This window comes from Triturus cristatus, chromosome 12 (genome assembly GCF_964204655.1).
Source record: "Triturus cristatus chromosome 12, aTriCri1.1, whole genome shotgun sequence".
Classification (NCBI taxonomy): Eukaryota; Metazoa; Chordata; class Amphibia; order Caudata; family Salamandridae; genus Triturus; species Triturus cristatus.
Window position 1 is genome coordinate 727,494,300 of NC_140595.1, and position 22,541 is coordinate 727,516,840.

Sequence of the window (22,541 nt, forward strand, 5' to 3'; positions counted from 1 at the left end):
TCGAATCCGAGTCACGGCATTGTGGTTGGCAATGTCACGGCAGTTGGGTGTTAATTTTACAGAATTAGAAAATGTACCAGTGGTTTTTGTAAAATGTCTATTAAAAACAGATCCTTTCAAATATTTAAACCATCTAACAACAAATGATTTAAACTCGCATGATTATAAGCTGTAGCTATAATGTATTTACTTACATAAATTATCGTTCTTGAACCTATTGGGGGTGGAGGGGGAGCGGAGCTCACCCCCCAGGTGCAGTTGAGTGACCTGTGTTGTGGCTCTCTAGAGGGAAGGCACAAATTTTGCTGTCACCCAGCCCAATCCAGACGTGTATTGGGGCCAGGTTTCAGGCAAATAGAGCAGTAAGTGCAGAGACATGTTCACTCTCTAAAAGTGGCATTTCTAAAATAGTAAAGTTAAATCCAACCTCACCAGTAAGTAGGATTTTCAATAAATAAATAAAGCTACTCCTCTCCGATATGGAATTACCAAATAAAAAGTATAGGGGAATACACAGAGCTAACCTATGAGAGGGGTAGACCTCACAGTAGTGAAAAATGAAATAGACTGTTTGGTACTTACAGGACACGCGAACCACCAAAGTACATATCTTATTTTTTACTTACATAGCATCATGCACCTAGGACTACCTAGGGCCTACCTTAGGTGTAAATTATATGTAATAAAAGGGGAGTTTAAGGCTTGGCAAGTAGGCTGGGACTCCCCTGGGAGACCCCTGAGTCTATGCCCAGAACCATAACTCTGCCAGTCGAGTACTTACCTAAAAGCCGATAACTCACTTTTCTTCCATAGGCTAACATTGAGTGGTTTCACTTGGAAATTCTTCTAAGTGGTGTGGAGTTTTGGAACTTTAAAATATTCATCTAAAATCAGCCGAACAACGAATTCTGATTTACTCACCTGTTATCAGGAGAGACCTCAGTGCTGCATCTTGGAGCTCAGTACTGACCCTGAAAAGTAATTTTAACCGTACTTACCAGTAACTCGAATTTCCTTCCATGGGATATCATTGCCTGCTTTTTGCTGAAAATTTTCTAAGTGTCGATTTTTGAAACTTACAAATATTCTTTAAAAATCGTACCAACTGTGAAAACGTAATTGTTTACCTGTTTTAGATAGATGTCCCAGTACTGAGCCTAGGAGCCCAGCACTGGATTACAAAAGTAACGAGAACGTACTTTACCCGTAACTTGAATTTTCTTCCATAGGAAACCATTGACTGTTTTTCTGTGAAATTTCTTCTAAGTGTCGATTTTGCAAACATGTAAATATTCCTTAAAAATCGCCTGTATAACTTAAACGCAGTTTCTCAACTGCTTACAGGTGGTACAGTAGTGCTGGATCTAGGATCCAACACTGACCTAGAAAACGTAACCATAACCCCACTTACCTGCTAAGTGAATTTCCTTCCATAGGATAAAATTGGTAATTTGATCAGCAAAAGTTTCTAAGTGTCAACTTTTAAAATAGCAAAATATTGCTTAAAAATCACAACAGTAACTAAAACGAATTTACTCACTTGTTTCCAAGAATTGTCCCAGGACTGAATCTAGGATCCAGTCCTGGATTTAGAAAAGTAATCCTGAAAGTAATTAATTGCATATAACTTAAAATTCCCATTGAGCTCAATGTATTATTGTGATTCAAATTGTGTTGCCTATTGCAATAAACTGTAACTATGACCTGCAAAAGTCAATTGCCTATTGCAAAGTATTTAACTAAAGCATCTCATTCTGAGAAAGTATATTTTGATACCTATTGTTGGTTCTAAAATAAAACAACAATATCTTTTGTATGCAAACCAATGGCCTAGAGTTCAGTTCTTGAGTGTGTGAGACCATTTGCTGACTGAGTGTGTACAACAAATGTTTTACACTGTACTCTGATACTGCCTTACTGCTCGGCAAGCTACCACTTTTGAGAGAGTAAGGTTATATCTAACTTTAGCCTCTGCCAAACCTCTGGGGACTGGGGACTCTGTGCACACTGTACCTATTTGGGAACAGTATATACAGAGCCACTTTCTCACAGTAGTGATAAAGTGATTAGAGTCCTAAGGCCAACATAAAGATACAGCAAAACGTGAGGTGAAAAGCAAAAAGGTTGCTGGTAGGCCACCTTAAGGATGCCAGGTCTAACAAAAACTGAACTAAGGATAACATGAGTAAAACATCAGGTTTCTCTACTGCATTTGGTGAGACAAGTGGGCCTTCTTTTATCTTCCATTCAAGCAATCTTTGACAGACCCCTTTATTATAGAGCTTTTCAAGGATTAAAGATAAGGCACTTACAAAGGAGTCCCAAATAATCAGAGATGGTTGACTTCTGTAATATGGGTCGTAGACTAAAAGCAGCACAAAAACAGAGTGCAACAGGGTCCAAAAAACTTGAGTGCCACAAGAGAGTTTGAATGCAAGCGTATCCTTTTACAGATCCAGAGATATACTCATGCAATTTTTATTTTTAGGACAGAACGTGCATGATGAAAAAAACATTGTTTTTAAAAAGCGCATTGCAGAATATCAGTACTTTGATGTGGGAAAACTTCAAAACTTTCAAACAAAATATTTGTAGGCAGCTTACAGCAAGTTGTTGTGGCCGAGTGGTTAAGGCGATGGACTAGAAATCCATTGGGGTATCCCCGCGCAGGTTCGAATCCTGCCAACAACGAGAATCTTTTTATTATCGGCTACAATTTCAGAAGTTAACCTTTAGTATTTCTTCCATTTCAGTTTTATAAATAGGTGGCTTATTTTTGTGTCACTATTGCCTCTCCACATATTTGTTATCGCTACCTCTTTCATGTCTTTGCTACACCTCATTCCTACTTTAGCACTGGTGTAAACGCTTCAAATTATTATACCGTTGCTCTCTCATTCATACCTGCGCATGCACTTGAAAGTTACTTTACCAATAAAAGACGCAAAGAGAGAAATAGAACAAAAGTGCTGGCTGGATTGGCAAACACACTTCATAAAACTGCATTTTCTTTTTTATTCTCCCCCGTGTTACATGCTTAACCTCCCCATGTGTAATTTCTCTTAACCTGCTGTCCCAGGAAGAGAATTTCATCTACAGGCTCTTTCTGTGTTTTTTTCCCTAGTCTGTCTTTCCCATTTCTTAGCTGTGTAACTGTTCCTTTACGCGCTCTATTTAAACGCCATCAATCTCATTTGAGCTCCTTGCTCCCGCTTCTGTTTTCTCCACCTCTCATACTGCCAGTTCTCTCTTTCTCTGTGGTTGGTGGCTACTTTCCTGAGCTTCCGAAGCCACGTGGTTCCTGCCTCTTGTTGTCAGACTTGAATTGGAAAAGGAACTATATTAACAAGCCTTTACCACTCACACACGGCGGAAGTTTATACTTTAATTCAGTGAGCTAAGAAAAGCGTGTTGTGGGTCCCCTACGAGCCATGGTGCTTGCTTCATCATGATTTGGCACCAGTCATTAGCCGCAGCTCTGCTAATGAGCCACTGAGGTCAGTTTCAATATTTACTCAAAAACATAACCATGCAGCCCACCCCTCAACTGTGTATTTATCTTGCTTTTCTGCTGTTCGTGTGATTAGCTGGGAGGAGCTCACGGCGACATCCTCCCTATAAAAGTGTAGATGGATCACTCTCTAACTCTTTCTTGCTTCACATACAAATGGCTTGAAAGGTGCAGGGAAGATGCAGGTCTAATAGACAGAATAGAAGGTCTGTGCCAGGTGGGTTTCTCTGCATTGGTGTCCCATCACAGGTCCGCAAGTGTAATGTGTGATCTTTGACTCCTGGCATTTCACAAGCAGGCGGCCAGGAAACGGTTTCAGCCTATCAACCACTGAGGAGACGCAGCCTCTGAATGAGGAATGAGGAAGCAATGAATACATCCAGCCTATCACAGGAACAGCCCTGAGTGTTCCGAATTATAAATTCTCCATGTCACTGTATGTCGTTGAGCCTAAGTAGCTCGCCGTGATCGTATAGTGGTTAGTACTCTGCGTTGTGGCTGCAGCAACCTCGGTTCGAATCCGAGTCACGGCATTGTGGTTGGCAATGTCACGGCAGTTGGGTGTTAATTTTACAGAATTAGCAAATGTACCAGTGGTTTTTGTAAAATGTCTATTAAAAACAGATCCTTTCAAATATTTAAACCATCTAACAACAAATGATTTAAACTCGCATGATTATAAGCTGTAGCTATAATGTATTTACTTACATAAATTATCGTTCTTGAACCTATTGGGGGTGGAGGGGGAGCGGAGCTCACCCCCCAGGTGCAGTTGAGTGACCTGTGTTGTGGCTCTCTAGAGGGAAGGCACAAATTTTGCTGTCACCCAGCCCAATCCAGATGTGTATTGGGGCCAGGTTTCAGGCAAATAGAGCAGTAAGTACAGAGACATGTTCACTCTCTAAAAGTGGCATTTCTAAAATAGTAAAGTTAAATCCAACCTCACCACTAAGTAGGATTTTCAATAAATAAATAAAGCTACTCCTCTCCGATATGGAATTACCAAATAAAAAGTATAGGGGAATACACAGAGCTAACCTATGAGAGGGGTAGACCTCACAGTAGTGAAAAATGAAATAGACTGTTTGGTACTTACAGGACACGCGAACCACCAAAGTACATATCTTATTTTTTACTTACATAGCATCATGCACCTAGGACTACCTAGGGCCTACCTTAGGTGTAAATTATATGTAATAAAAGGGGAGTTTAAGGCTTGGCAAGTAGGCTGGGACTCCCCTGGGAGACCCCTGAGTCTATGCCCAGAACCATAACTCTGCCAGTCGAGTACTTACCTAAAAGCCGATAACTCACTTTTCTTCTATAGGCTAACATTGAGTGGTTTCACTTGGAAATTCTTCTAAGTGGTGTGGAGTTTTGGAACTTTAAAATATTCATCTAAAATCAGCCGAACAACGAATTCTGATTTACTCACCTGTTATCAGGAGAGACCTCAGTGCTGCATCTTGGAGCTCAGTACTGACCCTGAAAAGTAATTTTAACCGTACTTACCAGTAACTCGAATTTCCTTCCATGGGATATCATTGCCTGCTTTTTGCTGAAAATTTTCTAAGTGTCGATTTTTGAAACTTACAAATATTCTTTAAAAATCGTACCAACTGTGAAAACGTAATTGTTTACCTGTTTTAGATAGATGTCCCAGTACTGAGCCTAGGAGCCCAGCACTGGATTACAAAAGTAACGAGAACGTACTTTACCCGTAACTTGAATTTTCTTCCATAGGAAACCATTGACTGTTTTTCTGTGAAATTTCTTCTAAGTGTCGATTTTGCAAACATGTAAATATTCCTTAAAAATCGCCTGTATAACTTAAACGCAGTTTCTCAACTGCTTACAGGTGGTACAGTAGTGCTGGATCTAGGATCCAACACTGACCTAGAAAAAGTAACCATAACCCCACTTACCTGCTAAGTGAATTTCCTTCCATAGGATAACATTGGTAATTTGATCAGCAAAAGTTTCTAAGTGTCAACTTTTAAAATAGCAAAATATTGCTTAAAAATCACAACAGTAACTAAAACGAATTTACTCACTTGTTTCCAAGAACTGTCCCAGGACTGAATCTAGGATCCAGTCCTGGATTTAGAAAAGTAATCCTGAAAGTAATTAATTGCATATATCTTAAAATTCCCATTGAGCTCAATGTATTATTGTGATTCAAATTGTGTTGCCTATTGCAATAAACTGTAACTATGACCTGCAAAAGTCAATTGCCTATTGCAAAGTATTTAACTAAAGCATCTCATTCTGAGAAAGTATATTTTGATACCTATTGTTGGTTCTAAAATAAAACAACAATATCTTTTGTATGCAAACCAATGGCCTAGAGTTCAGTTCTTGAGTGTGTGAGACCATTTGCTGACTGAGTGTGTACAAACAAATGTTTTACACTGTACTCTGATACTGCCTTACTGCTCGGCAAGCTACCACTTTAGAGAGTAAGGTTATATCTAACTTTAGCCTCTGCCAAACCTCTGGGGACTGGGGACTCTGTGCACACTGTACCTATTTGGGAACAGTATATACAGAGCCACTTTCTCACAGTAGTGATAAAGTGATTAGAGTCCTACGGCCAACATAAAGATACAGCAAAACGTGAGGTGAAAAGCAAAAAGGTTGCTGGTAGGCCACCTTAAGGATGCCAGGTCTAACAAAAACTGAACTAAGGATAACATGAGTAAAACATCAGGTTTCTCTACTGCATTTGGTGAGACAAGTGGGCCTTCTTTTATCTTCCATTCAAGCAATCTTTGACAGACCCCTTTATTATAGAGCTTTTCAAGGATTAAAGATAAGGCACTTACAAAGGAGTCCCAAATAATCAGAGATGGTTGACTTCTGTAATATGGGTCGTAGACTAAAAGCAGCACAAAAACAGAGTGCAACAGGGTCCAAAAAACTTGAGTGCCACAAGAGAGTTTGAATGCAAGCGTATCCTTTTACAGATCCAGAGATATACTCATGCAATTTTTATTTTTAGGACAGAACGTGCATGATGAAAAAAACATTGTTTTTAAAAAGCGCATTGCAGAATATCAGTACTTTGATGTGGGAAAACTTCAAAACTTTCAAACAAAATATTTGCAGGCAGCTTACAGCAAGTTGTTGTGGCCGAGTGGTTAAGGCGATGGACTAGAAATCCATTGGGGTATCCCCGCGCAGGTTCGAATCCTGCCAACAACGAGAATCTTTTTATTATCGGCTACAATTTCAGAAGTTAACCTTTAGTATTTCTTCCATTTCAGTTTTATAAATAGGTGGCTTATTTTTGTGTCACTATTGCCTCTCCACATATTTGTTATCGCTACCTCTTTCATGTCTTTGCTACACCTCATTCCTACTTTAGCACTGGTGTAAACGCTTCAAATTATTATACCGTTGCTCTCTCATTCATACCTGCGCATGCACTTGAAAGTTACTTTACCAATAAAAGACGCAAAGAGAGAAATAGAACAAAAGTGCTGGCTGGATTGGCAAACACACTTCATAAAACTGCATTTTCTTTTTTATTCTCCCCCGTGTTACATGCTTAACCTCCCCATGTGTAATTTCTCTTAACCTGCTGTCCCAGGAAGAGAGTTCCATGTACAGGCTCTTTCTGTGTTTTTTTCCCTAGTCTGTCTTTCCCATTTCTTAGCTGTGTAACTGTTCCTTTACGCGCTCTATTTAAACGCCATCAATCTCATTTGAGCTCCTTGCTCCCGCTTCTGTTTTCTCCACCTCTCATACTGCCAGTTCTCTCTTTCTCTGTGGTTGGTGGCTACTTTCCTGAGCTTCCGAAGCCACGTGGTTCCTGCCTCTTGTTGTCAGACTTGAATTGGAAAAGGAACCATATTAACAAGCCTTTACCACTCACACACGGCGGAAGTTTATACTTTAATTCAGTGAGCTAAGAAAAGCGTGTTGTGGGTCCCCTACGAGCCATTGTGCTTGCTTCATCATCATTTGGCACCAGTCATTAGCCGCAGCTCTGCTAATGAGCCACTGAGGTCAGTTTCAATATTTACTCAAAAACATAACCATGCAGCCCACCCCTCAACTGTGTATTTATCTTGCTTTTCTGCTGTTCGTGTGATTAGCTGGGAGGAGCTCACGGCGACATCCTCCCTATAAAAGTGTAGATGGATCACTCTCTAACTCTTTCTTGCTTCACATACAAATGGCTTGAAAGGTGCAGGGAAGATGCAGGTCTAATAGACAGAATAGAAGGCCTGTGCCAGGTGGGTTTCTCTGCATTGGTGTCCCATCACAGGTCCGCAAGTGTAATGTGTGATCTTTGACTCCTGGCATTTCACAAGCAGGCGGCCAGGAAACGGTTTCAGCCTATCAACCACTGAGGAGACGCAGCCTCTGAATGAGGAATGAGGAAGCAATGAATACATCCAGCCTATCACAGGAACAGCCCTGAGTGTTCCGAATTATAAATTCTCCATGTCATTGTATGTCGTTGAGCCCAAGTAGCTCGCCGTGATCGTATAGTGGTTAGTACTCTGCGTTGTGGCCGCAGCAACCTCGGTTCGAATCCGAGTCACGGCATTGTGGTTGGCAATGTCACGGCAGTTGGGTGTTAATTTTACAGAATTAGAAAATGTACCAGTGGTTTTTGTAAAATGTCTATTAAAAACAGATCCTTTCAAATATTTAAACCATCTAACAACAAATGATTTAAACTCGCATGATTATAAGCTGTAACTATAATGTATTTACTTACATAAATTATCGTTCTTGAACCTATTGGGGGTGGAGGGGGAGCGGAGCTCACCCCCCAGGTGCAGTTGAGTGACCTGTGTTGTGGCTCTCTAGAGGGAAGGCACAAATTTTGCTGTCACCCAGCCCAATCCAGACGTGTATTGGGGCCAGGTTTCAGGCAAATAGAGCAGTAAGTGCAGAGACATGTTCACTCTCTAAAAGTGGCATTTCTAAAATAGTAAAGTTAAATCCAACCTCACCAGTAAGTAGGATTTTCAATAAATAAATAAAGCTACTCCTCTCCTATATTGAATTACCAAATTAAAAGTATAGGGGAATACACAGAGCTAACCTATGAGAGGGGTAGACCTCACAGTAGTGAAAAATGAAATAGACTGTTTGGTACTTACAGGACACGCAAACCACCAAAGTACACATCTTATTTTTTACTTATATAGCATCATGCACCTAGGACTACCTAGGGCCTACCTTAGGTGTAAATTATATGTAATAAAAGGGGAGTTTAAGGCTTGGCAAGTAGGCTGGGACTCCCCTGGGAGACCCCTGAGTCTATGCCCAGAACCATAACTCTGCCAGTCGAGTACTTACCTAAAAGCCGATAACTCACTTTTCTTCCATAGGCTAACATTGACTGGTTTCACTTGGAAATTCTTCTAAGTGGTGTGGAGTTTTGGAACTTTAAAATATTCATCTAAAATCAGCCGAACAACGAATTCTGATTTACTCACCTGTTATCAGGAGAGACCTCAGTGCTGCATCTTGGAGCTCGGTACTGACCCTGAAAAGTAATTTTAACCGTACTTACCAGTAACTCGAATTTCCTTCCATGGGATATCATTGCCTGCTTTTTGCTGAAAATTTTCTAAGTGTCGATTTTTGAAACTTACAAATATTCTTTAAAAATCGTACCAACTGTGAAAACGTAATTGTTTACCTGTTTTAGATAGATGTCCCAGTACTGAGCCTAGGAGCCCAGCACTGGATTACAAAAGTAACGAGAACGTACTTTACCCGTAACTTGATTTTTCTTCCTCAGGAAACCATTGACTGTTTTTCTGTGAAATTTCTTCTAAGTGTCGATTTTGCAAACATGTAAATATTCCTTAAAAATCGCCTGTATAACTTAAACGCAGTTTCTCAACTGCTTACAGGTGGTACAGTAGTGCTGGATCTAGGATCCAACACTGACCTAGAAAACGTAACCATAACCCCACTTACCTGCTAAGTGAATTTCCTTCCATAGGATAACATTGGTAATTTGATCAGCAAAAGTTTCTAAGTGTCAACTTTTAAAATAGCAAAATATTGCTTAAAAATCACAACAGTAACTAAAACGAATTTACTCACTTGTTTCCGAGAATTGTCCCAGGACTGAATCTAGGATCCAGTCCTGGATTTAGAAAAGTAATCCTGAAAGTAATTAATTGCATATAACTTAAAATTCCCATTGAGCTCAATGTATTATTGTGATTCAAATTGTGTTGCCTATTGCAATAAACTGTAACTATGACCTGCAAAAGTCAATTGCCTATTGCAAAGTATTTAACTAAAGCATCTCATTCTGAGAAAGTATATTTTGATACCTATTGTTGGTTCTAAAATAAAACAACAATATCTTTTGTATGCAAACCAATGGCCTAGAGTTCAGTTCTTGAGTGTGTGAGACCATTTGCTGACTGAGTGTGTACAACAAATGTTTTACACTGTACTCTGATACTGCCTTACTGCTCGGCAAGCTACCACTTTAGAGAGTAAGGTTATATCTAACTTTAGCCTCTGCCAAACCTCTGGGGACTGGGGACTCTGTGCACACTGTACCTATTTGGGAACAGTATATACAGAGCCACTTTCTCACAGTAGTGATAAAGTGATTAGAGTCCTACGGCCAACATAAAGATACAGCAAAACGTGAGGTGAAAAGCAAAAAGGTTGCTGGTAGGCCACCTTAAGGATGCCAGGTCTAACAAAAACTGAACTAAGGATAACATGAGTAAAACATCAGGTTTCTCTACTGCATTTGGTGAGACAAGTGGGCCTTCTTTTATCTTCCATTCAAGCAATCTTTGACAGACCCCTTTATTATAGAGCTTTTCAAGGATTAAAGATAAGGCACTTACAAAGGAGTCCCAAATAATCAGAGATGGTTGACTTCTGTAATATGGGTCGTAGACTAAAAGCAGCACAAAAACAGAGTGCAACAGGGTCCAAAAAACTTGAGTGCCACAAGAGAGTTTGAATGCAAGCGTATCCTTTTACAGATCCAGAGATATACTCATGCAATTTTTATTTTTAGGACAGAACGTGCATGATGAAAAAAACATTGTTTTTAAAAAGCGCATTGCAGAATATCAGTACTTTGATGTGGGAAAACTTCAAAACTTTCAAACAAAATATTTGTAGGCAGCTTACAGCAAGTTGTTGTGGCCGAGTGGTTAAGGCGATGGACTAGAAATCCATTGGGGAATCCCCGCGCAGGTTCGAATCCTGCCAACAACGAGAATCTTTTTATTATCGGCTACAATTTCAGAAGTTAACCTTTAGTATTTCTTCCATTTCAGTTTTATAAATAGGTGGCTTATTTTTGTGTCACTATTGCCTCTCCACATATTTGTTATCGCTACCTCTTTCATGTCTTTGCTACACCTCATTCCTACTATAGCACTGGTGTAAACGCTTCAAATTATTATACCGTTGCTCTCTCATTCATACCTGCGCATGCACTTGAAAGTTACTTTACCGATAAAAGACGCAAAGAGAGAAATAGAACAAAAGTGCTGGCTGAATTGGCAAACACACTTCATAAAACTGCATTTTCTTTTTTATTCTCCCCCGTGTTACATGCTTAACCTCCCCATGTGTAATTTCTCTTAACCTGCTGTCCCAGTAAGAGAATTTCATCTACAGGCTCTTTCTGTGTTTTTTTCCCTAGTCTGTCTTTCCCATTTCTTAGCTGTGTAACTGTTCCTTTACGCGCTCTATTTAAACGCCATCAATCTCATTTAAGCTCCTTGCTCCCGCTTCTGTTTTCTCCACCTCTCATACTGCCAGTTCTCTCTTTCTCTGTGGTTGGTGGCTACTTTCCTGAGCTTCCGAAGCCACGTGGTTCCTGCCTCTTGTTGTCAGACTTGAATTGGAAAAGGAACTATATTAACAAGCCTTTACCACTCACACACGGCGGAAGTTTATACTTTAATTCAGTGAGCTAAGAAAAGCGTGTTGTGGGTCCCCTACGAGCCATGGTGCTTGCTTCATCATGATTTGGCACCAGTCATTAGCCGCAGCTCTGCTAATGAGCCACTGAGGTCAGTTTCAATATTTACTCAAAAACATAACCATGCAGCCCACCCCTCAACTGTGTATTTATCTTGCTTTTCTGCTGTTCGTGTGATTAGCTGGGAGGAGCTCACGGCGACATCCTCCCTATCAAAGTGTAGATGGATCACTCTCTAACTCTTTCTTGCTTCACATACAAATGGCTTGAAAGGTGCAGGGAAGATGCAGGTCTAATAGACAGAATAGAAGGTCTGTGCCAGGTGGGTTTCTCTGCATTGGTGTCCCATCACAGGTCCGCAAGTGTAATGTGTGATCTTTGACTCCTGGCATTTCACAAGCAGGCGGCCAGGAAACGGTTTCAGCCTATCAACCACTGAGGAGACGCAGCCTCTGAATGAGGAATGAGGAAGCAATGAATACATCCAGCCTATCACAGGAACAGCCCTGAGTGTTCCGAATTATAAATTCTCCATGTCACTGTATGTAGTTGAGCCCAAGTAGCTCGCCGTGATCGTATAGTGGTTAGTACTCTGCGTTGTGGCCGCAGCAACCTCGGTTCGAATCCGAGTCACGGCATTGTGGTTGGCAATGTCACGGCAGTTGGGTGTTAATTTTACAGAATTAGCAAATGTACCAGTGGTTTTTGTAAAATGTCCATTAAAAACAGATCCTTTCAAATATTTAAACCATCTAACAACAAATGATTTAAACTCGCATGATTATAAGCTGTAACTATAATGTATTTACTTACATAAATTATCGTTCTAGAACCTATTGGGGGTGGAGGGGGAGCGGAGCTCACCCCCCAGGTGCAGTTGAGTGACCTGTGTTGTGGCTCTCTAGAGGGAAGGCACAAATTTTGCTGTCACCCAGCCCAATCCAGACGTGTATTGGGGCCAGGTTTCAGGCAAATAGAGCAGTAAGTGCAGAGACATGTTCACTCTCTAAAAGTGGCATTTCTAAAATAGTAAAGTTAAATCCAACCTCACCAGTAAGTAGGATTTTCAATAAATAAATAAAGCTACTCCTCTCCGATATGGAATTACCAAATTAAAAGTATAGGGGAATACACAGAGCTAACCTATGAGAGGGGTAGACCTCACAGTAGTGAAAAATGAAATAGACTGTTTGGTACTTACAGGACACGCGAACCACCAAAGTACATATCTTATTTTTTACTTACATAGCATCATGCACCTAGGACTACCTAGGGCCTACCTTAGGTGTAAATTATATGTAATAAAAGGGGAGTTTAAGGCTTGGCAAGTAGGCTGGGACTCCCCTGGGAGACCCCTGAGTCTATGCCCAGAACCATAACTCTGCCAGTCGAGTACTTACCTAAAAGCCGATAACTCACTTTTCTTCCATAGGCTAACATTGAGTGGTTTCACTTGGAAATTCTTCTAAGTGGTGTGGAGTTTTGGAACTTTAAAATATTCATCTAAAATCAGCCGAACAACGAATTCTGATTTACTCACCTGTTATCAGGAGAGACCTCAGTGCTGCATCTTGGAGCTCGGTACTGACCCTGAAAAGTAATTTTAACCGTACTTACCAGTAACTCGAATTTCCTTCCATGGGATATCATTGCCTGCTTTTTGCTGAAAATTTTCTAAGTGTCGATTTTTGAAACTTACAAATATTCTTTAAAAATCGTACCAACTGTGAAAACGTAATTGTTTACCTGTTTTAGATAGATGTCCCAGTACTGAGCCTAGGAGCCCAGCACTGGATTACAAAAGTAACGAGAACGTACTTTACCCGTAACTTGAATTTTCTTCCATAGGAAACCATTGACTGTTTTTCTGTGAAATTTCTTCTAAGTGTCGATTTTGCAAACATGTAAATATTCCTTAAAAATCGCCTGTATAACTTAAACGCAGTTTCTCAACTGCTTACAGGTGCTACAGTAGTGCTGGATCTAGGATCCAACACTGACCTAGAAAACGTAACCATAACCCCACTTACCTGCTAAGTGAATTTCCTTCCATAGGATAACATTGGTAATTTGATCAGCAAAAGTTTCTAAGTGTCAACTTTTAAAATAGCAAAATATTGCTTAAAAATCACAACAGTAACTAAAACGAATTTACTCACTTGTTTCCGAGAATTGTCCCAGGACTGAATCTAGGATCCAGTCCTGGATTTAGAAAAGTAATCCTGAAAGTAATTAATTGCATATAACTTAAAATTCCCATTGAGCTCAATGTATTATTGTGATTCAAATTGTGTTGCCTATTGCAATAAACTGTAACTATGACCTGCAAAAGTCAATTGCCTATTGCAAAGTATTTAACTAAAGCATCTCATTCTGAGAAAGTATATTTTGATACCTATTGTTGGTTCTAAAATAAAACAACAATATCTTTTGTATGCAAACCAATGGCCTAGAGTTCAGTTCTTGAGTGTGTGAGACCATTTGCTGACTGAGTGTGTACAACAAATGTTTTACACTGTACTCTGATACTGCCTTACTGCTCGGCAAGCTACCACTTTAGAGAGTAAGGTTATATCTAACTTTAGCCTCTGCCAAACCTCTGGGGACTGGGGACTCTGTGCACACTGTACCTATTTGGGAACAGTATATACAGAGCCACTTTCTCACAGTAGTGATAAAGTGATTAGAGTCCTACGGCCAACATAAAGATACAGCAAAACGTGAGGTGAAAAGCAAAAAGGTTGCTGGTAGGCCACCTTAAGGATGCCAGGTCTAACAAAAACTGAACTAAGGATAACATGAGTAAAACATCAGGTTTCTCTACTGCATTTGGTGAGACAAGTGGGCCTTCTTTTATCTTCCATTCAAGCAATCTTTGACAGACCCCTTTATTATAGAGCTTTTCAAGGATTAAAGATAAGGCACTTACAAAGGAGTCCCAAATAATCAGAGATGGTTGACTTCTGTAATATGGGTCGTAGACTAAAAGCAGCACAAAAACAGAGTGCAACAGGGTCCAAAAAACTTGAGTGCCACAAGAGAGTTTGAATGCAAGCGTATCCTTTTACAGATCCAGAGATATACTCATGCAATTTTTATTTTTAGGACAGAACGTGCATGATGAAAAAAACATTGTTTTTAAAAAGCGCATTGCAGAATATCAGTACTTTGATGTGGGAAAACTTCAAAACTTTCAAACAAAATATTTGTAGGCAGCTTACAGCAAGTTGTTGTGGCCGAGTGGTTAAGGCGATGGACTAGAAATCCATTGGGGTATCCCCGCGCCGGTTCGAATCCTGCCAACAACGAGAATCTTTTTATTATCGGCTACAATTTCAGAAGTTAACCTTTAGTATTTCTTCCATTTCAGTTTTATAAATAGGTGGCTTATTTTTGTGTCACTATTGCCTCTCCACATATTTGTTATCGCTACCTCTTTCATGTCTTTGCTACACCTCATTCCTACTTTAGCACTGGTGTAAACGCTTCAAATTATTATACCGTTGCTCTCTCATTCATACCTGCGCATGCACTTGAAAGTTACTTTACCGATAAAAGACGCAAAGAGAGAAATAGAACAAAAGTGCTGGCTGAATTGGCAAACACACTTCATAAAACTGCATTTTCTTTTTTATTCTCCCCCGTGTTACATGCTTAACCTCCCCATGTGTAATTTCTCTTAACCTGCTGTCCCAGGAAGAGAATTTCATCTACAGGCTCTTTCTGTGTTTTTTTCCCTAGTCTGTCTTTCCCATTTCTTAGCTGTGTAACTGTTCCTTTACGCGCTCTATTTAAACGCCATCAATCTCATTTAAGCTCCTTGCTCCCGCTTCTGTTTTCTCCACCTCTCATACTGCCAGTTCTCTCTTTCTCTGTGGTTGGTGGCTACTTTCCTGAGCTTCCGAAGCCACGTGGTTCCTGCCTCTTGTTGTCAGACTTGAATTGGAAAAGGAACTATATTAACAAGCCTTTACCACTCACACACGGCGGAAGTTTATACTTTAATTCAGTGAGCTAAGAAAAGCGTGTTGTGGGTCCCCTACGAGCCATGGTGCTTGCTTCATCATGATTTGGCACCAGTCATTAGCCGCAGCTCTGCTAATGAGCCACTGAGGTCAGTTTCAATATTTACTCAAAAACATAACCATGCAGCCCACCCCTCAACTGTGTATTTATCTTGCTTTTCTGCTGTTCGTGTGATTAGCTGGGAGGAGCTCACGGCGACATCCTCCCTATAAAAGTGTAGATGGATCACTCTCTAACTCTTTCTTGCTTCACATACAAATGGCTTGAAAGGTGCAGGGAAGATGCAGGTCTAATAGACAGAATAGAAGGTCTGTGCCAGGTGGGTTTCTCTGCATTGGTGTCCCATCACAGGTCCGCAAGTGTAATGTGTGATCTTTGACTCCTGGCATTTCACAAGCAGGCGGCCAGGAAACGGTTTCAGCCTATCAACCACTGAGGAGACGCAGCCTCTGAATGAGGAATGAGGAAGCAATGAATACATCCAGCCTATCACAGGAACAGCCCTGAGTGTTCCGAATTATAAATTCTCCATGTCACTGTATGTCGTTGAGCCCAAGTAGCTCGCCGTGATCGTATAGTGGTTAGTACTCTGCGTTGTGGCCGCAGCAACCTCGGTTCGAATCCGAGTCACGGCATTGTGGTTGGCAATGTCACGGCAGTTGGGTGTTAATTTTACAGAATTAGCAAATGTACCAGTGGTTTTTGTAAAATGTCTATTAAAAACAGATCCTTTCAAATATTTAAACCATCTAACAACAAATGATTTAAACTCGCATGATTATAAGCTGTAGCTATAATGTATTTACTTACATAAATTATCGTTCTTGAACCTATTGGGGGTGGAGGGGGAGCGGAGCTCACCCCCCAGGTGCAGTTGAGTGACCTGTGTTGTGGCTCTCTAGAGGGAAGGCACAAATTTTGCTGTCACCCAGCCCAATCCAGACGTGTATTGGGGCCAGGTTTCAGGCAAATAGAGCAGTAAGTGCAGAGACATGTTCACTCTCTAAAAGTGGCATTTCTAAAATAGTAAAGTTAAATCCAACCTCACCAGTAAGTAGGATTTTCAATAAATAAATAAAGCTACTCCTCTCCGATATGGAATTACCAAATAAAAAGTATAGGGGAATACACAGAGCTAACCTATGAGAGGGGTAGACCTCACAGTAGTGAAAAATGAAATAGACTGTTTGGTACTTACAGGACACGCGAACCACCAAAGTACATATCTTATTTTTTACTTACATAGCATCATGCACCTAGGACTACCTAGGGCCTACCTTAGGTGTAAATTATATGTAATAAAAGGGGAGTTTAAGGCTTGGCAAGTAGGCTGGGACTCCCCTGGGAGACCCCTGAGTCTATGCCCAGAACCATAACTCTGCCAGTCGAGTACTTACCTAAAAGCCGATAACTCACTTTTCTTCCATAGGCTAACATTGAGTGGTTTCACTTGGAAATTCTTCTAAGTGGTGTGGAGTTTTGGAACTTTAAAATATTCATCTAAAATCAGCCGAACAACGAATTCTGATTTACTCACCTGTTATCAGGAGAGACCTCAGTGCTGCATCTTGGAGCTCGGTACTGACCCTGAAAAGTAATTTTAACCGTACTTACCAGTAACTCGAATTTCCTTCCATGGGATATCATTGCCTGCTTTTTGCTGAAAATTTTCTAAGTGTCGATTTTTGAAACTTACAAATATTCTTTAAAAATCGTACCAACTGTGAAAACGTAATTGTTTACCTGTTTTAGATAGATGTCCCAGTACTGAGCCTAGGAGCCCAGCACTGGATTACAAAAGTAACGAGAACGTACTTTACCCGTAACTTGAATTTTCTTCCATAGGAAACCATTGACTGTTTTTCTGTGAAATTTCTTCTAAGTGTCGATTTTGCAAACATGTAAATATTCCTTAAAAATCGCCTGTATAACTTAAACGCAGTTTCTCAACTGCTTACAGGTGGTACAGTAGTGCTGGATCTAGGATCCAACACTGACCTAGAAAAAGTAACCATAACCCCACTTACCTGCTAAGTGAATTTCCTTCCATAGGATAACATTGGTAATTTGATCAGCAAAAGTTTCTAAGTGTCAACTTTTAAAATAGCAAAATATTGCTTAAAAATCACAACAGTAACTAAAACGAATTTACTCACTTGTTTCCAAGAACTGTCCCAGGACTGAATCTAGGATCCAGTCCTGGATTTAGAAAAGTAATCCTGAAAGTAATTAATTGCATATAACTTAAAATTCCCATTGAGCTCAATGTATTATTGTGATTCAAATTGTGTTGCCTATTGCAATAAACTGTAACTATGACCTGCAAAAGTCAATTGCCTATTGCAAAGTATTTAACTAAAGCATCTCATTCTGAGAAAGTATATTTTGATACCTATTGTTGGTTCTAAAATAAAACAACAATATCTTTTGTATGCAAACCAATGGCCTAGAGTTCAGTTCTTGAGTGTGTGAGACCATTTGCTGACTGAGTGTGTACAACAAATGTTTTACACTGTACTCTGATACTGCCTTACTGCTCGGCAAGCTACCACTTTAGAGAGTAAGGTTATATCTAACTTTAGCCTCTGCCAAACCTCTGGGGACTGGGGACTCTGTGCACACTGTACCTATTTGGGAACAGTATATACAGAGCCACTTTCTCACAGTAGTGATAAAGTGATTAGAGTCCTACGGCCAACATAAAGATACAGCAAAACGTGAGGTGAAAAGCAAAAAGGTTGCTGGTAGGCCACCTTAAGGATGCCAGGTCTAACAAAAACTGAACTAAGGATAACATGAGTAAAACATCAGGTTTCTCTACTGCATTTGGTGAGACAAGTGGGCCTTCTTTTATCTTCCATTCAAGCAATCTTTGACAGACCCCTTTATTATAGAGCTTTTCAAGGATTAAAGATAAGGCACTTACAAAGGAGTCCCAAATAATCAGAGATGGTTGACTTCTGTAATATGGGTCGTAGACTAAAAGCAGCACAAAAACAGAGTGCAACAGGGTCCAAAAAACTTGAGTGCCACAAGAGAGTTTGAATGCAAGCGTATCCTTTTACAGATCCAGAGATATACTCATGCAATTTTTATTTTTAGGACAGAACGTGCATGATGAAAAAAACATTGTTTTTAAAAAGCGCATTGCAGAATATCAGTACTTTGATGTGGGAAAACTTCAAAACTTTCAAACAAAATATTTGTAGGCAGCTTACAGCAAGTTGTTGTGGCCGAGTGGTTAAGGCGATGGACTAGAAATCCATTGGGGTATCCCCGCGCCGGTTCGAATCCTGCCAACAACGAGAATCTTTTTATTATCGGCTACAATTTCAGAAGTTAACCTTTAGTATTTCTTCCATTTCAGTTTTATAAATAGGTGGCTTATTTTTGTGTCACTATTGCCTCTCCACATATTTGTTATCGCTACCTCTTTCATGTCTTTGCTACACCTCATTCCTACTTTAGCACTGGTGTAAACGCTTCAAATTATTATACCGTTGCTCTCTCATTCATACCTGCGCATGCACTTGAAAGTTACTTTACCGATAAAAGACGCAAAGAGAGAAATAGAACAAAAGTGCTGGCTGAATTGGCAAACACACTTCATAAAACTGCATTTTCTTTTTTATTCTCCCCCGTGTTACATGCTTAACCTCCCCATGTGTAATTTCTCTTAACCTGCTGTCCCAGGAAGAGAATTTCATCTACAGGCTCTTTCTGTGTTTTTTTCCCTAGTCTGTCTTTCCCATTTCTTAGCTGTGTAACTGTTCCTTTACGCGCTCTATTTAAACGCCATCAATCTCATTTAAGCTCCTTGCTCCCGCTTCTGTTTTCTCCACCTCTCATACTGCCAGTTCTCTCTTTCTCTGTGGTTGGTGGCTACTTTCCTGAGCTTCCGAAGCCACGTGGTTCCTGCCTCTTGTTGTCAGACTTGAATTGGAAAAGGAACTATATTAACAAGCCTTTACCACTCACACACGGCGGAAGTTTATACTTTAATTCAGTGAGCTAAGAAAAGCGTGTTGTGGGTCCCCTACGAGCCATGGTGCTTGCTTCATCATGATTTGGCACCAGTCATTAGCCGCAGCTCTGCTAATGAGCCACTGAGGTCAGTTTCAATATTTACTCAAAAACATAACCATGCAGCCCACCCCTCAACTGTGTATTTATCTTGCTTTTCTGCTGTTCGTGTGATTAGCTGGGAGGAGCTCACGGCGACATCCTCCCTATAAAAGTGTAGATGGATCACTCTCTAACTCTTTCTTGCTTCACATACAAATGGCTTGAAAGGTGCAGGGAAGATGCAGGTCTAATAGACAGAATAGAAGGTCTGTGCCAGGTGGGTTTCTCTGCATTGGTGTCCCATCACAGGTCCGCAAGTGTAATGTGTGATCTTTGACTCCTGGCATTTCACAAGCAGGCGGCCAGGAAACGGTTTCAGCCTATCAACCACTGAGGAGACGCAGCCTCTGAATGAGGAATGAGGAAGCAATGAATACATCCAGCCTATCACAGGAACAGCCCTGAGTGTTCCGAATTATAAATTCTCCATGTCACTGTATGTCGTTGAGCCCAAGTAGCTCGCCGTGATCGTATAGTGGTTAGTACTCTGCGTTGTGGCCGCAGCAACCTCGGTTCGAATCCGAGTCACGGCATTGTGGTTGGCAATGTCACGGCAGTTGGGTGTTAATTTTACAGAATTAGCAAATGTACCAGTGGTTTTTGTAAAATGTCTATTAAAAACAGATCCTTTCAAATATTTAAACCATCTAACAACAAATGATTTAAACTCGCATGATTATAAGCTGTAGCTATAATGTATTTACTTACATAAATTATCGTTCTTGAACCTATTGGGGGTGGAGGGGGAGCGGAGCTCACCCCCCAGGTGCAGTTGAGTGACCTGTGTTGTGGCTCTCTAGAGGGAAGGCACAAATTTTGCTGTCACCCAGCCCAATCCAGACGTGTATTGGGGCCAGGTTTCAGGCAAATAGAGCAGTAAGTGCAGAGACATGTTCACTCTCTAAAAGTGGCATTTCTAAAATAGTAAAGTTAAATCCAACCTCACCAGTAAGTAGGATTTTCAATAAATAAATAAAGCTACTCCTCTCCGATATGGAATTACCAAATAAAAAGTATAGGGGAATACACAGAGCTAACCTATGAGAGGGGTAGACCTCACAGTAGTGAAAAATGAAATAGACTGTTTGGTACTTACAGGACACGCGAACCACCAAAGTACATATCTTATTTTTTACTTACATAGCATCATGCACCTAGGACTACCTAGGGCCTACCTTAGGTATAAATTATATGTAATAAAAGGGGAGTTTAAGGCTTGGCAAGTAGGCTGGGACTCCCCTGGGAGACCCCTGAGTCTATGCCCAGAACCATAACTCTGCCAGTCGAGTACTTACCTAAAAGCCGATAACTCACTTTTCTTCCATAGGCTAACATTGAGTGGTTTCACTTGGAAATTCTTCTAAGTGGTGTGGAGTTTTGGAACTTTAAAATATTCATCTAAAATCAGCCGAACAACGAATTCTGATTTACTCACCTGTTATCAGGAGAGACCTCAGTGCTGCATCTTGGAGCTCGGTACTGACCCTGAAAAGTAATTTTAACCGTACTTACCAGTAACTCGAATTTCCTTCCATGGGATATCATTGCCTGCTTTTTGCTGAAAATTTTCTAAGTGTCGATTTTTGAAACTTACAAATATTCTTTAAAAATCGTACCAACTGTGAAAACGTAATTGTTTACCTGTTTTAGATAGATGTCCCAGTACTGAGCCTAGGAGCCCAGCACTGGATTACAAAAGTAACGAGAACGTACTTTACCCGTAACTTGAATTTTCTTCCATAGGAAACCATTGACTGTTTTTCTGTGAAATTTCTTCTAAGTGTCGATTTTGCAAACATGTAAATATTCCTTAAAAATCGCCTGTATAACTTAAACGCAGTTTCTCAACTGCTTACAGGTGGTACAGTAGTGCTGGATCTAGGATCCAACACTGACCTAGAAAAAGTAACCATAACCCCACTTACCTGCTAAGTGAATTTCCTTCCATAGGATAACATTGGTAATTTGATCAGCAAAAGTTTCTAAGTGTCAACTTTTAAAATAGCAAAATATTGCTTAAAAATCACAACAGTAACTAAAACGAATTTACTCACTTGTTTCCAAGAACTGTCCCAGGACTGAATCTAGGATCCAGTCCTGGATTTAGAAAAGTAATCCTGAAAGTAATTAATTGCATATAACTTAAAATTCCCATTGAGCTCAATGTATTATTGTGATTCAAATTGTGTTGCCTATTGCAATAAACTGTAACTATGACCTGCAAAAGTCAATTGCCTATTGCAAAGTATTTAACTAAAGCATCTCATTCTGAGAAAGTATATTTTGATACCTATTGTTGGTTCTAAAATAAAACAACAATATCTTTTGTATGCAAACCAATGGCCTAGAGTTCAGTTCTTGAGTGTGTGAGACCATTTGCTGACTGAGTGTGTACAAACAAATGTTTTACACTGTACTCTGATACTGCCTTACTGCTCGGCAAGCTACCACTTTAGAGAGTAAGGTTATATCTAACTTTAGCCTCTGCCAAACCTCTGGGGACTGGGGACTCTGTGCACACTGTACCTATTTGGGAACAGTATATACAGAGCCACTTTCTCACAGTAGTGATAAAGTGATTAGAGTCCTACGGCCAACATAAAGATACAGCAAAACGTGAGGTGAAAAGCAAAAAGGTTGCTGGTAGGCCACCTTAAGGATGCCAGGTCTAACAAAAACTGAACTAAGGATAACATGAGTAAAACATCAGGTTTCTCTACTGCATTTGGTGAGACAAGTGGGCCTTCTTTTATCTTCCATTCAAGCAATCTTTGACAGACCCCTTTATTATAGAGCTTTTCAAGGATTAAAGATAAGGCACTTACAAAGGAGTCCCAAATAATCAGAGATGGTTGACTTCTGTAATATGGGTCGTAGACTAAAAGCAGCACAAAAACAGAGTGCAACAGGGTCCAAAAAACTTGAGTGCCACAAGAG

At 40.2% G+C, this 22,541-nt stretch overlaps 10 non-coding genes across 10 annotated transcripts; all 10 read left to right on the top strand.

Annotated features, from left to right (window-relative positions):
* The first annotated feature begins 2,609 nt into the window (after window positions 1-2,609).
* Window positions 2,610-2,691, top strand: TRNAS-AGA (transfer RNA serine (anticodon AGA)). The gene has a single exon. It is a non-coding gene; the product is annotated as a tRNA-Ser (tRNA).
* A 1,281-nt stretch (window positions 2,692-3,972) lies between these two features.
* On the top strand, window positions 3,973-4,044 carry TRNAH-GUG (transfer RNA histidin (anticodon GUG)). Its single transcript has one exon. It is a non-coding gene; the product is annotated as a tRNA-His (tRNA).
* Window positions 4,045-6,633: 2,589 nt separating this feature from the next.
* TRNAS-AGA (transfer RNA serine (anticodon AGA)) lies at window positions 6,634-6,715 on the top strand. The gene has a single exon. It is a non-coding gene; the product is annotated as a tRNA-Ser (tRNA).
* A 1,281-nt stretch (window positions 6,716-7,996) lies between these two features.
* On the top strand, window positions 7,997-8,068 carry TRNAH-GUG (transfer RNA histidin (anticodon GUG)). Its single transcript has one exon. It is a non-coding gene; the product is annotated as a tRNA-His (tRNA).
* A 2,588-nt stretch (window positions 8,069-10,656) lies between these two features.
* On the top strand, window positions 10,657-10,738 carry TRNAS-AGA (transfer RNA serine (anticodon AGA)). Its single transcript has one exon. It is a non-coding gene; the product is annotated as a tRNA-Ser (tRNA).
* Window positions 10,739-12,019: 1,281 nt separating this feature from the next.
* TRNAH-GUG (transfer RNA histidin (anticodon GUG)) lies at window positions 12,020-12,091 on the top strand. The gene has a single exon. It is a non-coding gene; the product is annotated as a tRNA-His (tRNA).
* A 2,588-nt stretch (window positions 12,092-14,679) lies between these two features.
* On the top strand, window positions 14,680-14,761 carry TRNAS-AGA (transfer RNA serine (anticodon AGA)). Its single transcript has one exon. It is a non-coding gene; the product is annotated as a tRNA-Ser (tRNA).
* A 1,281-nt stretch (window positions 14,762-16,042) lies between these two features.
* Window positions 16,043-16,114, top strand: TRNAH-GUG (transfer RNA histidin (anticodon GUG)). Its single transcript has one exon. It is a non-coding gene; the product is annotated as a tRNA-His (tRNA).
* Window positions 16,115-18,702: 2,588 nt separating this feature from the next.
* TRNAS-AGA (transfer RNA serine (anticodon AGA)) lies at window positions 18,703-18,784 on the top strand. Its single transcript has one exon. It is a non-coding gene; the product is annotated as a tRNA-Ser (tRNA).
* Window positions 18,785-20,065: 1,281 nt separating this feature from the next.
* TRNAH-GUG (transfer RNA histidin (anticodon GUG)) lies at window positions 20,066-20,137 on the top strand. The gene has a single exon. It is a non-coding gene; the product is annotated as a tRNA-His (tRNA).
* Window positions 20,138-22,541: the final 2,404 nt, after the last annotated feature.